The 12683-nt window shown below is 36.9% G+C and overlaps 1 long non-coding RNA gene across 1 annotated transcript in view; it reads left to right on the top strand.

Annotated features, from left to right (window-relative positions):
* Positions 1-12683, top strand: part of LOC111194509 (uncharacterized) — a 61875-nt gene that overhangs the window by 40614 nt on the left and 8578 nt on the right. The gene's annotated exons all lie outside the window — the stretch shown is intronic.

Genomic DNA, 12683 nt, shown 5'->3' with positions numbered 1-12683 from the left:
GTGAAAAGTGTGTAACACATAGAAGAGAGCATTCTCGAACAGTTAGAATGGTAAAGAAAACCAAATAAAGACAATGGAGAACATTTCAGAACATTGTAAATGGTGTGGAACACATTCTTGAACAGTATGGGCAGTGTGAATGGTGAGTGGACCGTTCTAAAATGCTAGAATAGTGTGTATTGTGGACACCATTCTGAAATAGAAAAAAAAAAATACATTCTAGAGTGCTGTGAAAGGAGAGACACAGTGAGAGGAGTGCCTTAGCAAACACACACACACACGGACGCACACACACAGACGCACATGTGCAGCAACACTATTGATGCTCAGACAGCAGTAATTAGAGCCTGTTGAGCCGAGTGTGTCTGTGGGTCACCTGGGGTTTAGAAAATGGCCAACAGTGAGTTATATCTGCGTGAGAGTGTGTGTGTGTGTGTGTGTGTGTGTGTGTGTGTGTGTGTGTGTGTGTGTGTGTGTGTGTGTGTGTGAGAGAGTGTGTGTGTGTGTGTGTGTGTGTGTGTGTGTGACTGGGGGCAGGGAGGGGGTGATGAGGTCTGTGGGCCCAGATCCATTGCATTTGTGTCATTATGGTAAATGATTAGATATATATAATATATTCCTTATATATGATTATGTTTATAGCTATAACTTTAATATAGCTATATGTAGATGTTAGAGCTATAAGTTAGATGTTTAGGGTTTAATGTGTGTAAGACTCTCTCTCTCTCTCTCTCTCTCTATATATATATATATATATATATATATATGTGTGTGTGTGTGTGTGTGTGTGTCTCTCTCTCTCTCTCTCTTCAGGGTGCTTTCCATAGTGTGGTGGCCTTGTTTCAGGCCGAGGTTTCAGTGGCGTTTCTCCTTGGCTCGCTGTCCTAATTCTGAGTCTGACACACTTACAGACCATCTCATCTGCTCTCCTCATCAGGACTCAGCTCCTAAATAAAGCTGCCTCTTAAACACACACACACACACACACACACACACTTCAGCATGACTTCTCAAACACACTCTGTATGCACTGGTCGAGTCACAGCATCTAACACATCACAAATACTTGTCAGGGGGCCATCTGTATTATACATAGCATCTCGCAGCAGCTTCGTAAATACTTCATGTGGCTATGCTGTGCTGGTATAATGTGCATGTACAGTTTCTCTTAGCCTTACAGTAGAAATCGCATACTGTGTGAATGTAAGAATGATCCATGCACCTAAAATTAACCATGTTATTGCTTTCTAATGTCTCACATTTTAGATTAGTGTAGCTAGTCTAGAGTAAAGTAATATGGGTAGTCAAATCAGTTACTGCAAAGTTAGTCAATATGTAACATACAATATAAATTAAAAGTAAGGTTGTTGTAGAGATAATCTATAGTTAATTGATGTAGTTGGTTGTGTTACTGTATAGTTAGTGTTGAGTTTAGTCTGGAGTTTCTCTAAAGTGATTGAAGTTAATAAAGATTTGACGTAGTTAGTGAACTTATTATAGAGATAGTCCTGAATTAGACTTAAATTAGTGTAGAGTTAGTATAGTTACTGTAGACTGTAGAGTTATTGTAGTTAGTTAAGTTACTGTACCATTAGTGTATACTTAGTGTAGATATCATAACATTTATAGTGTAAAGTTTTATAGTAGTGTACTGTAGTTAATGGTGTTACTATACAGTTAGAGTTGAGTTTAGTCGAGTTAGCCTTAATTTGGTGTAGTCTTAGTATAAAGTTACTGTAGTCAATTTAGAGCTAGTATATTTAGTGTAGAGTTTGTGTAGTTAGTAAAGTTACAGTAGGAAAAGTTTAGTAATCTAGAGTTATTATACACTAAGAGTAGAATTAGTGGAGTTAGTGCTAAATTTTCTCTAGAAATTCTCTAGAGTTTTGTATTTAATGAAGATTTAGTGGAGTTAGTAAAGTCATTATAGGGATAGTCTGAAGTTAGACTTGTTATTGTATTTATTGTAAAGTTATTGTACAGTTAGTACATCCTGTACACTTGTAGTTAGTATGTTAGCGCATAGTTAGTTTTGAGTTAGTGATGTTATTGTGCAGTTAGCGTAGAGTTAATGAATGTAGTGTGCAGTTAGTGAACTTATTGTGCAGTTAGTGTAGAGTTATTGTAGTTAGAATTAAATGAGTGATGGTAGTGCATAGTTAGGTTTGAGTTAGATATTATATTGTGCAGTTAGTGTAGATTTAGTGTGGTTATTGTAAAGTTAGTGTACAATTACTGTTGTTGACATTGAATTAATGATGTTAGTGCATAGTTAGATTTGAGTTAGTGATGTTAGTGCATATTTAGATTTGAGTTAGTGGTGTTATTATGCAGTTAGTGTAGAGTTATTGTAGTTAGTATTAAATAAGTGATGTTAGTGCATAGTTAGATTTGAGTTAGTGATGTTAGTGCATATTTAGATTTGAGTTAGTGGTGCTATTGTGCAGTTAGTGTAGAGTAAGTCTAGAATCTGTGTAGAGTTAATGTTGTAGTCTCTGATGTGTGTCCCTCCCCCTTTAGTGAGGTTAGATCTTCCTGGCAGTACACACACACACACACACACTGTTATTCACCTACAAATTCTCTTAGAGAAGTCACTAAAGAACAACATGCACAGACATAGTGTTCTCCCTAAAGAACCATACTGTCAGGAGCTTCCTTCCTTCCTTCCTTTCTTCTTTTTCTTTTATATATATATATATATATATATATATATATATATATATATATATATATATATATATATATATATATATATATATATATATATATATTTATATATAAACCTGTTCATTGTTCCTCTGTTAGGGCTGGGTGTAGGGGAGGGGCTCGCTGGCTTAAATGGGACAGTGCAGTGAACATTGCAGATGCTTTGACCTCCAAGGTTTCCACTAGAGCTGCAAAGGAAATCCAGCTTGCTCTCTTGACATTGCACTGTGTTAATATAACAGAGAAAGACAGCAGATGAGGGAAAGAGTGTGAGAGAGAGATGGATAGAGCGAGAGAAAAAGAATGATACACTCTTACTGCATTTGAAAGACTTTCACCTGGCAGGTGACTTGATGTAAGCTTTGAAGATTTATACTGTATAGCCTTCAAAGTTCGCTAGTCGCTAGTCACAGCATGGACATGATGACTTCTACATTTAGGATTTGTTCCACATTGTGTTTCCCTTCCATGATATATACAGTACCTGTCAAAAGTCTTGAAGTATATGAATCTTAAATTCAGTGTTTTTTTTCATTATTTTAAAATGTTCTGCATTGTAGATTAATACTAAAGCCATCCAAACTATGAAGAAACAAATACAGAATTATTTATATGTTTTACACTTTAAATTATTCAATCTAATCTCCTCTTGCTCAGATGACAGCTTTGCATCTTAGCTTTATGTGGAAGAGTTGCTATAATACAGTCAACAGCTCTATTTGAGTAATGTTCTAATCCATATTAGGGCAAGAACTATTCGATTAAATAAAGAAAAAAATACTTTAACCCTCTCCTACCTGAATTATGTTTCAGAGATGGAAAAATATAAAATGTATGCAATGCACCTAAAAATAAAGGTTCAATAAATACATAAATAAAATGTATAAGTATTTTTTTGCCTTTTTCATGTCATTAAATTGATTAAATTAATTGTTTTGTATAAATTTTACATAAGTGTTTTCTAATTTATAAAATATTTTCAAGCTTCAAACTGGCCCTCATCAGGACCGCCCCAGAAAAAAAGACCAAGAGTTACCTCTGTTGCACAGGATAAATTTATCAAAGCATAAAAACTGGCATAAATAGCTGCCAAGATTGGTACACAATGCTGTCGCTGGATTCTTTTTTTCTTTTTAGATTCAGTTGAAATGTAATGTATTTGGGTAAAGTTCTTCTAGCCCAATCTCTTAAAAAAAAAGATACTTTTGCGTATTCGGAAGCAAAATGTATGTCACATTTAAAAAAACACTTAAAATGTGAAAATTGCAAAATGCAAAAATTGAAAGCCTCTGTAATATAATCAAGAGGAAGATGGATGATCACAAGCCATCAAACCAAACTGAACTGCTTGAATTTTGCATAAAGTTATCCAAAAGCAGTGTGTAAGACTGGTGGAGGAGAACATGCCAAGATACATGAAAACTGTGATTAAAAAACAGGGTTATTCCACCAAATATTGATTTCTGATCTCTTAAACTTTATAATATGAACTTGTTTTCTTTGCATTATTTGAGGTCTAAAAGATCTGAATCTTTTTTGTTATTTCAGCCATTTCTTATTTTATGCAATTAAATGCTTTAATAATGCAAAATAATAATTTGTAATTTGGCAGAAATCTTGTCTGTAGTTTATAGAATAAAACAACAGTGTTCATTTACTCAAACATAAACCTATAAATAGTAAAATCAGAGAAACTGATTCAGAAACTGAAGTGGTCTCTTATTTTTTTTCCAGAGCTGTATGTGTGTGTAGATGTGTGTGTATGTGTGTGTAGATGTGTGTGTATGTGTGTGTGTAGATGTGTATGTATGTGTGTGTGTAGATGTGTGTGTAGATGGTGCAGAGTCAGCATGTCTCTGGTTTACCTCTTGTGAAATAAAACAGTCTGTCATGTGCAATCCCATGGGACCCACTGCTGGTTTGGTTGCTGGTTTGGAGGTGTAAATTATCTCTGCACACTCAGGAAAAAAATCAGGAAAGTCACAGCAAATATTGTGGAGTAATAGTAAAATATGGGTGTTTTTTGTAATGTTTCATATTTCATTGTTTTGTAATATTATAAAGTCAACACTTTATAGTTAGAAGTAATTAGTAAAAATAACACTGTCCTAAGATGTGGCATGTAAAACTGAATATTGACGAATGTACAGAGATATAAAATATTAATTGCTCCCTTAACTATGCATTAAATCAACCAGAAGAGCACATTTAAGTTCACTTTCTCTACTAGTCACACTCAGTCATACTGCCTGAGACAGTTTGGGTGGACAGCCATGTCTTGGTTTGCAGTTTTAGAATAATTTTACTATTTTTGGATGATTAGAAGACTAAATGGTGCCTAACCCTGCTTTACACTTTGCGACTGAAGTTGAGGATACTTTAAAGATTTCTTAAAGTGTTTCTATTCTCTTCTTTTCTTTTTAAAGTACAGTAATTTGTTCTTTACTTAGTTGAGTGGTTCTTGTCATAATATGGATTAGATCATTACTCAAATAGTGCTTTTTAATTTATACCAACTCTACCTCTTTACAACTTTACAACTGATGCTCTCAAACACATTAAGAGGCAATACATTTAAGTAATTAACTCTTAACAAATTCAGCACAGCTGTTAACTGAAAGCTGAACATTCCAGGGGACTCCACCTCATAAAACTAACTGAGGAAAACTTTAATCTAAACAAGAAGAGATTCGATTGAAAAATGTAAAATATAAAACATACTGTGGTTTGTCAGGTTTGTGAAGCAGGAGCAAGAAGAGGGTTAGGAGGGTTAGGAGAGAGGACGCAAATGTGAGTTATTAATTATAAGGAATAACAAAATAAACAAACAAAGAACTGAATAAACCAAGGAAAATGGAGTACAAAGAAAAACACACACGACCTTAACAGACGATAAACGTACAAGAACCGACAAAGGAAACAGGAAACGCTGCGGTATAAATACACTTGGAGGAAACAGGAAGCAGGTAACACCTGGGGACAGGTAATGAGGGGGCGGAGCTACAAATTAGCACAGGTGGGAGCACTGAAGACATGGGTGGAGACAAGAAGAACACAAAGAGGTGTTAAGAATGTGCTAATAAAAGTATACACAGACAGGAGATACACAGAAAATGACAGCTTTGTTTAAAACTTTTTTACTTTTTGTTTACTAAATAATTCCATATGTTTTTTCTTTATAGTTTGGATGATTTTAGTATTCATCTACAATTTAGAAAATTGACACTAAAATGAAACTACCTAATTTTTATGGTGTGTCCAATCCTTTCACTGGTTCTGTATGTCCAAATGTTTGTGGGTGATGAATTGGTGAGGTAGGGTGGGATCAGATTATCCTTAATCCACACAATTTTACGATATATCAAGATCATCCAACTTTCCCTATGACCTCCTCTCAGTCTAATGTTCTGGAAATGCTGGATGTCACAGTAGCCCGACAGGTACTTTTTCCCAGCTTAAGTCTTTTGCATGCCTCGTCTCGCCCGCCTGGCAGCGGCCATATTTCATCTTTGACTGAACTTCCCAGAGTCCAGCTGGCCAGCGCTGGGTTCTGCTTTGGGCCTTGTTTTACACTCTAGCCGTGTAGCGCCGTGTCAGTCTAAGTCTGCTGTTATTGATATGAATGCGCTCGGTCCCGCAGGGATGCATAAATCCAGCCTCCCTCTCCCGCCACCGCTCTGGGGTCAATGCTACACCGCCACATCTCACTCGCTAACAGCAAGGTCAGCTCCAATTCCTCTGACTCAAGCATTATTGAGACGCCACACTTACGCTGGGCCAGCGTCGCTGCAGGCCTGCCGAGCTGCAATTACACAACAGCGTCATGTGAAGCAGCGCGGAGGCTGTGATTCTGATCAACTAAGCTTTTCATCAACAAACCTCTTCTGTACCAGTAGATATTAATCTGAGCGAAATGAGGTATTGCTTTTTTAAATTTCATTTTATTTTACATATTCAATATGTAATAATGACATATTATGATCATTTGATATATTTTAAGCACTTCCGATTTAATTTCAATTTGTTCAAATAAAAAAAAAAAACTGTGGTAAAAACTTGAACATTAATCAAGTTCAAAATTCCATCCCTTTAGAACAGACAGATAACATCCTAAAGTGTTTTATGATTAACTGTAACGTTTGTTGTTGTTGTGTCTCTAATAAAACAATTCAAGATTTACAAAAGAGTACAAAAGAGGGATTTTTTATATGGCTTAATTTAAAGTTTTGTTTTGGTTCTTTAAAATATTCAGTAACAATTAAGGTATATTAATTAACCGTACTTGCCACAGAATAACAACAATTAATTAACACATGTTAATACATTATTACTCATTATTATTATTAGTCAAATCTTCTCAATTCTTTATTAATTATTTCCAGTAGGGATGTCAATAGGTATGTCAAAGTGTTTTTTTGTAGCATTTCGCATGTGGTGAGAACATGATTTGGTCTCAATCTGACACAGATATAAAAAAAAAATAAAAAATAATATATATATATATATATATATATATTTTTTTTTTTTTATACTATATATATATATAATGTGTAGTTTATTAGCTGACCAGTTGGATCCGGTGGAAAACATACAATTTTAGGGCAGAGACCAGGCTTAAGAAACTCATTTAAACTAAGTATAGTACTAAATTCTGGCTATCCACAACATCAAGCTTCTAGCTAACTGGTTAGCTAAATTATTTTTCGTTAATTATAGTTTACAATACGTCCTGAAATCCTAAATTAATAAAGACAGTTTGAAAATGAAATAGTTATTGGCCGATCAGGTACATCAGGGTGAGTTAAACATATAGTTTTTATTTTTTTTCTCAAACCTTTCTCCTGTTTCTCCTGAAAGGTGGAACTTTATCCTTGAACTGGCTCCGTGATGAGCATTAAGAGATTTTCCATTCACACAGCACTTAGTGGCGCCTGTCTCCTCGTTAATAGTACAGCTGAGCTGAGCGAAACGATTCGGGGCTACTGGAAAATTATTCGGGACTAAAGCTCCGGAAGCCCAGGCCACCCGACATGACCCTGGCTCAGAAAGGCAGTTTGAAAAGAGGCGATGGCTAATTTCACATTGAGACATCTGAAGAGTCATGTGCTTCTCCTTACTATCATAGTGTCATGAATATTGCCTGTGAAAGGGGGGTTTCTAGTGAGAGGGTGGGTTAATTAGCTTAGCTAAATTGGGTAGAAAATTGGGTACAAATACAGTAAAAAAAAATGAATCTGAATTGGATTTTCGCTATAGTTTTACTCAGTTCCCACAGATATATTGTTTATCAATTGTTATAAGAAAATGGATGAAGAATAATCTTGTAAATATCATGTCACAGAAATAATCAAACACATACAAATTCACTCACGCAACTTTCATTAACATTTCACCTAATTCCATTGCCTGTGTGATTGAGTTTTACAGTGACTGTATGTGATTCAGCACGATCCCACAACCCAGGAGTCACAACAAATTACAATCCATGAAACGCTTCTTTAGCTTTCATGCTCTTTTCCCTTTTTGCTTATTCTGAGTGCGGAAACATGGAAATTAGCACCACCAACCGTGTCTTGTTCAAGATTGCGGGATATTGGAAGGAACAAATGTCATTTTCCACTTCTGTCTTATCCGAGCATATCATTTAATGTAAGAAGATCCATCATGGGAAAAACAACCCCCCACAGGAGTGCAATCAATAAAAGTGATCTAGTTCTGGTGCCAGAACGTTTGACAGGCATTAGCGCCGATGAAAAGTAACAATGAGAGTAAACGGCGCAATCGTATCAGGCAATATTCAGCCGAGAGACATGCTTCCAGGAAAGTGAGGAGAAGAGGGCGGAATTTGATCCCCCTCACTTCCCTCTTACACGATAGATAACGTCTGTTCATGACAGCCCACCCCTCCGACTTTCCTCAGCCTCTGATGTATAGGGCCCGCTCGACCTTGTAAGCGGATAACCAGCCGTGTCATTAGATCACGTAGCCCCTGTGCGTAACATGAGCCCTCCAAAGTTGCAAAGTCACCGTCATCATTCTGTTTGCAGCGCTAGCTGCAGATTTCTCTGACTTCCTCTCCTATAGCTGGTGTCATTCCAGGTTTAAAGGGGCTGTAGCCACCTTTCTCTTGCACTTCTCCTGTATTAAATTTGTATTGAACCAAATCGCCAAAAAAGTTTGAAAAAGTTTACAAGTCATTGGGCCCTAAGTATAAGGATTGTGATGGTAGTTCATTACATGGCTTATTACTGTGACAGAATACATGAGCAGCACCAGGCGGATTTATTTTTCTTGATAATCCCACCTCTGGATTTCTCATAAACACTTCAGTTCAGCACAAGGTCAGTGTTTTTTTTTTTTTTTTTTAAGAAACAATAGGGTTCCATGTTTGTCAAAATGTATGATTAATGTTGGTGCATTGATGCATTCCTGAATAAATAAGCTGTATAAACACATAAGTTCGTTATACGTTCGGTGGGGTTCTAAGGGTTAAAGGGAGCTCAAGTTGTCATGGTGAGCACAGAATGCAGACACGTGCAGATACTGATAAAAACGTGTTTATTATAAAATAAACAGATGTAAGACGTAGTCGATACAGAAAAATGGGTAATCACCAATAACCAGAGCAATGAAGACAAAACCATACCATAAACGAGAGACAGTCCAGAGTTCATACACGAGAGATCCAATGTCAGAGGTAATCCAAGAGGCAGTAGTGAAAACACAGTCCAGGTAATACACAAGCAATCCAATATTAGAGGCAAAGGCAATAATCGGCGTCGAGAAAACAAAGGCAAGGTCATACACAAGATAAACTGAGACAAGAGATATAGAACGCTTTGTAATGAGGAGAACCTACAATACGCGGCGTGGGTTTGTGTGGAGTGCTCTTATATAGTGCCAGTAATCAGTATTCGGGGCTTCCTGGAGGAAGCAGGTGAGGTGTCTCGTGATCAGGTGAGTGCGTGATGTCAGCGGGTGGTGCATGTAGTTGTTGACCTGAGAACCTCTGTTAGAGCTGGGTGTGGAAGGGACAGAGGAGCTAACAGCACCAGACGTGACACAAGTAACCCAAAAAGTAATGTTTTTGCTGTTTTCTAAACCAAAGTGTGCCTCTGAGAAGCTCAAAAATATGAAAATCTTAGATAGTAGATAATTAAACAGAATTATAAACAGTCAATCACCTTGTGTATGTTAATCCACTTTCTCTTTAGTGTAAGCCTTGGTTGTTTTCAGTCAGTGGCGCACCTGTGTTTTCCATTGCCAAGATAGCAATATGCCAATAATGTACCTGAATTCACCTCATTTCGAGACCATCACGCCCATCTGCATAGATATATTCACAAGCCCATTGCTATTCAAACAAGCCACGCTAGTGGTTTGAAAAAAGTCTGTTGGAGGGGTGTAAGGTAGCAATTAGCTTTGCAATGCAGCTTGTGCAGGTTGTAAAATCTGGCTTATCATCTTTTGCAATTGCATCACCCCTATGCAATTAACTGTTTTCCACTGCCCCAAACCTCAATTCTGGGGGCTCTACACCCCCAAGCCCACACCTAACATGATTGACATGGTGCCAACAGGTTCATGTTTTAGGTTCTGCTCTGTACAGTTCTACACAAGTACTAGACACGTTTTGCACATTTGTGTCAGCAATGGGAGCAATAAGTGCAACTTAAAGTACTTGAATGCATAATCTGTTATCTGATCTGAAAACAGTAGAGAAAAATACATAATATTTTCATGTTCTGGCCCTTTAAAGCGAGCAGGCCGGGCCGTGCTGGCTCAGTTTTAAGGCTGTCGGTCTACATAAACAAAGGCCTGATAAATAAACTTTCATTACAAACCAGACCTGACATGCCATGGTGTATTTGTGGCTTGTGTCAACCACATAAGTCCATTGGCTAATAATAGATGTGTGTGGAGTGCCATCCAAGTAGTGAAATGATACAGCTGGAATGTCCTTTGTGAAATAAGAGGTAATACGGTAAACAAGGCCAGTTAAAGAGATGGAAAGTGCTTCTGCTGAACAGCCGGGGGTTGTGGTATTTAAACTCCAACATAGGAAATATTTTGAACATTTGTGCTTATGTCCCACTTTGGTGTTACTTGTAATAAGCAGTCGCATACTTCTAATGTCCTGAAATAACCACGGTACCAAACCGCTCCATCTTTAAAACTCGCCAAGATTCAAGTTCACTTTTAAGCAAACAGACATACATAATTTTTCCTCCCCTCACTGTGAATGTTAACATGTTTTCTTCAATAAAACCATGCAAACATATCATTATTTGTGTGGTATTAGTTTAAGCAGACTGTGTTTGTCTATTGTTGTGACGTAGATGAAGATTATGCAGAAATCCAAGTAATCCCAAAGGGTTCACATACTTTTTCTCGCAACTGTATGTTTGTTATGCAGTTCATTTCCAGTCAAAATAGGCCATTGTTTAAAAAGTAGTCAGGAAAGGAAGAAAATCAGGAAAGCAGAAAACGTAGATTTGGGTTTTGTTTTATGACAGAGTAACACAAATTTTAATTTGCCAAAATAGACTTGGAATTTTCCATTTCTATTCTCTAAATGCTCTTGTGAAAAAGTCATTAGTGTACTTGAACTATATGGGGAATAATTAAAGTATACTTTTTCTCCTTATACCTACATACATTATACCTACTTTAATCTGTATTTTAGTATTATTTGAAAAAAGTATACTCTATTTGGCTGTGCTAATTTTGTTCTGGTGAATAACTTAATAAAAACTATACATATTTAGTACAGAACCAAGTTGCTGCGCTTTCCTCCGAGTGCGCTGTGATGCTACTCAGCAATGCTACATCAGCAGCTGTTTAAAAAGAGGCAGCGGCTGACTTTACATGTATCGGAGGAGGCATGTGCTAGTCTTCATCCTCCTTGTGTTGTGGCATCACTTGTAATGGAGGATATACAGCTGAGTAACAGCTAAATGTGGGATAATTAGCCTAGCTAACTTGAAAGAAATACTAATAAAAGTGGATTGTAAAGATCATCATATTTGTGTGTTTACACTGTTCTGAAAACACCAGATCTGTGTAATATTAAAGACAAAAGTCAGATTTCTATACAGGGCACTGGTCTTACCACAGTTAGTTTAACCTTAGACTAGTGTTGGCCTCCCTGGATTAGATGGGACAGATTGTATTTAACACCTCAGTGAATATTACTCTTTGGCCTGAGCTCAAGTATGAGACACTTCATAGGTTTGTGTGTGTGTGTTTGTGTGTGTGTGTGTGCATGAGTCAGAGAGGTGTGGTGTTTCAGTCTTCACATCTTTCTGGCTGTGTAACTGGAACACATGTAGAATCTTCTCAACCAACGCTACTCTTGAAAGGAATATTCTAATATTAGAAATTATGTCTGTAAAATTCACTCTTAAAAATCCTAAATGTTTCTGGCTATGTTTACATTATCAGGCTGAAGTGACTCAAATCCGATTTTTTTGTTTGATGTGGCTCAGATCTGATTTTTTCATGGCTATGTAAACGTGCCAAATCAGATTTTTGCTTGATGTGGCTCAGATCTGATTTTTTCATGGCTGTGTAAATGTGCCAAATCAGATTTTTTTTCAAATCAGATTTGAGTCACTTTCATTTGTGGTCCTAAATCGGATACGTATCCAATCCATAGATGCCACATGAATGTGAATGGTCAAATCAGAATTCATGCGTCTGTCTTTTTGCTTTTACACATGCGCTACATGCTACTCTCTCATTCCCACACTCTATCTCTTGGTGCATCTGTGCAGCTATAGCTGTAAAAACAGCAAAAGCAAACCACCTGGCCTTTGTTCACCTCCTCGTCCTGAGCATGTACAGTACTTCAGACCAGCTGTTTGCTGTTTCTCCACTCCAGCAAAAGATGCTCCACATATGAGCTGCTAACTCATTAATTTCTTTATATAAATCTAAGGGCCGTCTCTCAAATATGACGTTTTTTGTTGTTG

This window comes from Astyanax mexicanus, chromosome 4 (genome assembly GCF_023375975.1).
Source record: "Astyanax mexicanus isolate ESR-SI-001 chromosome 4, AstMex3_surface, whole genome shotgun sequence".
NCBI lineage: Eukaryota > Metazoa > Chordata > Actinopteri > Characiformes > Acestrorhamphidae > Astyanax > Astyanax mexicanus.
This window is presented reverse-complemented; position numbering and strand designations above follow the sequence as displayed.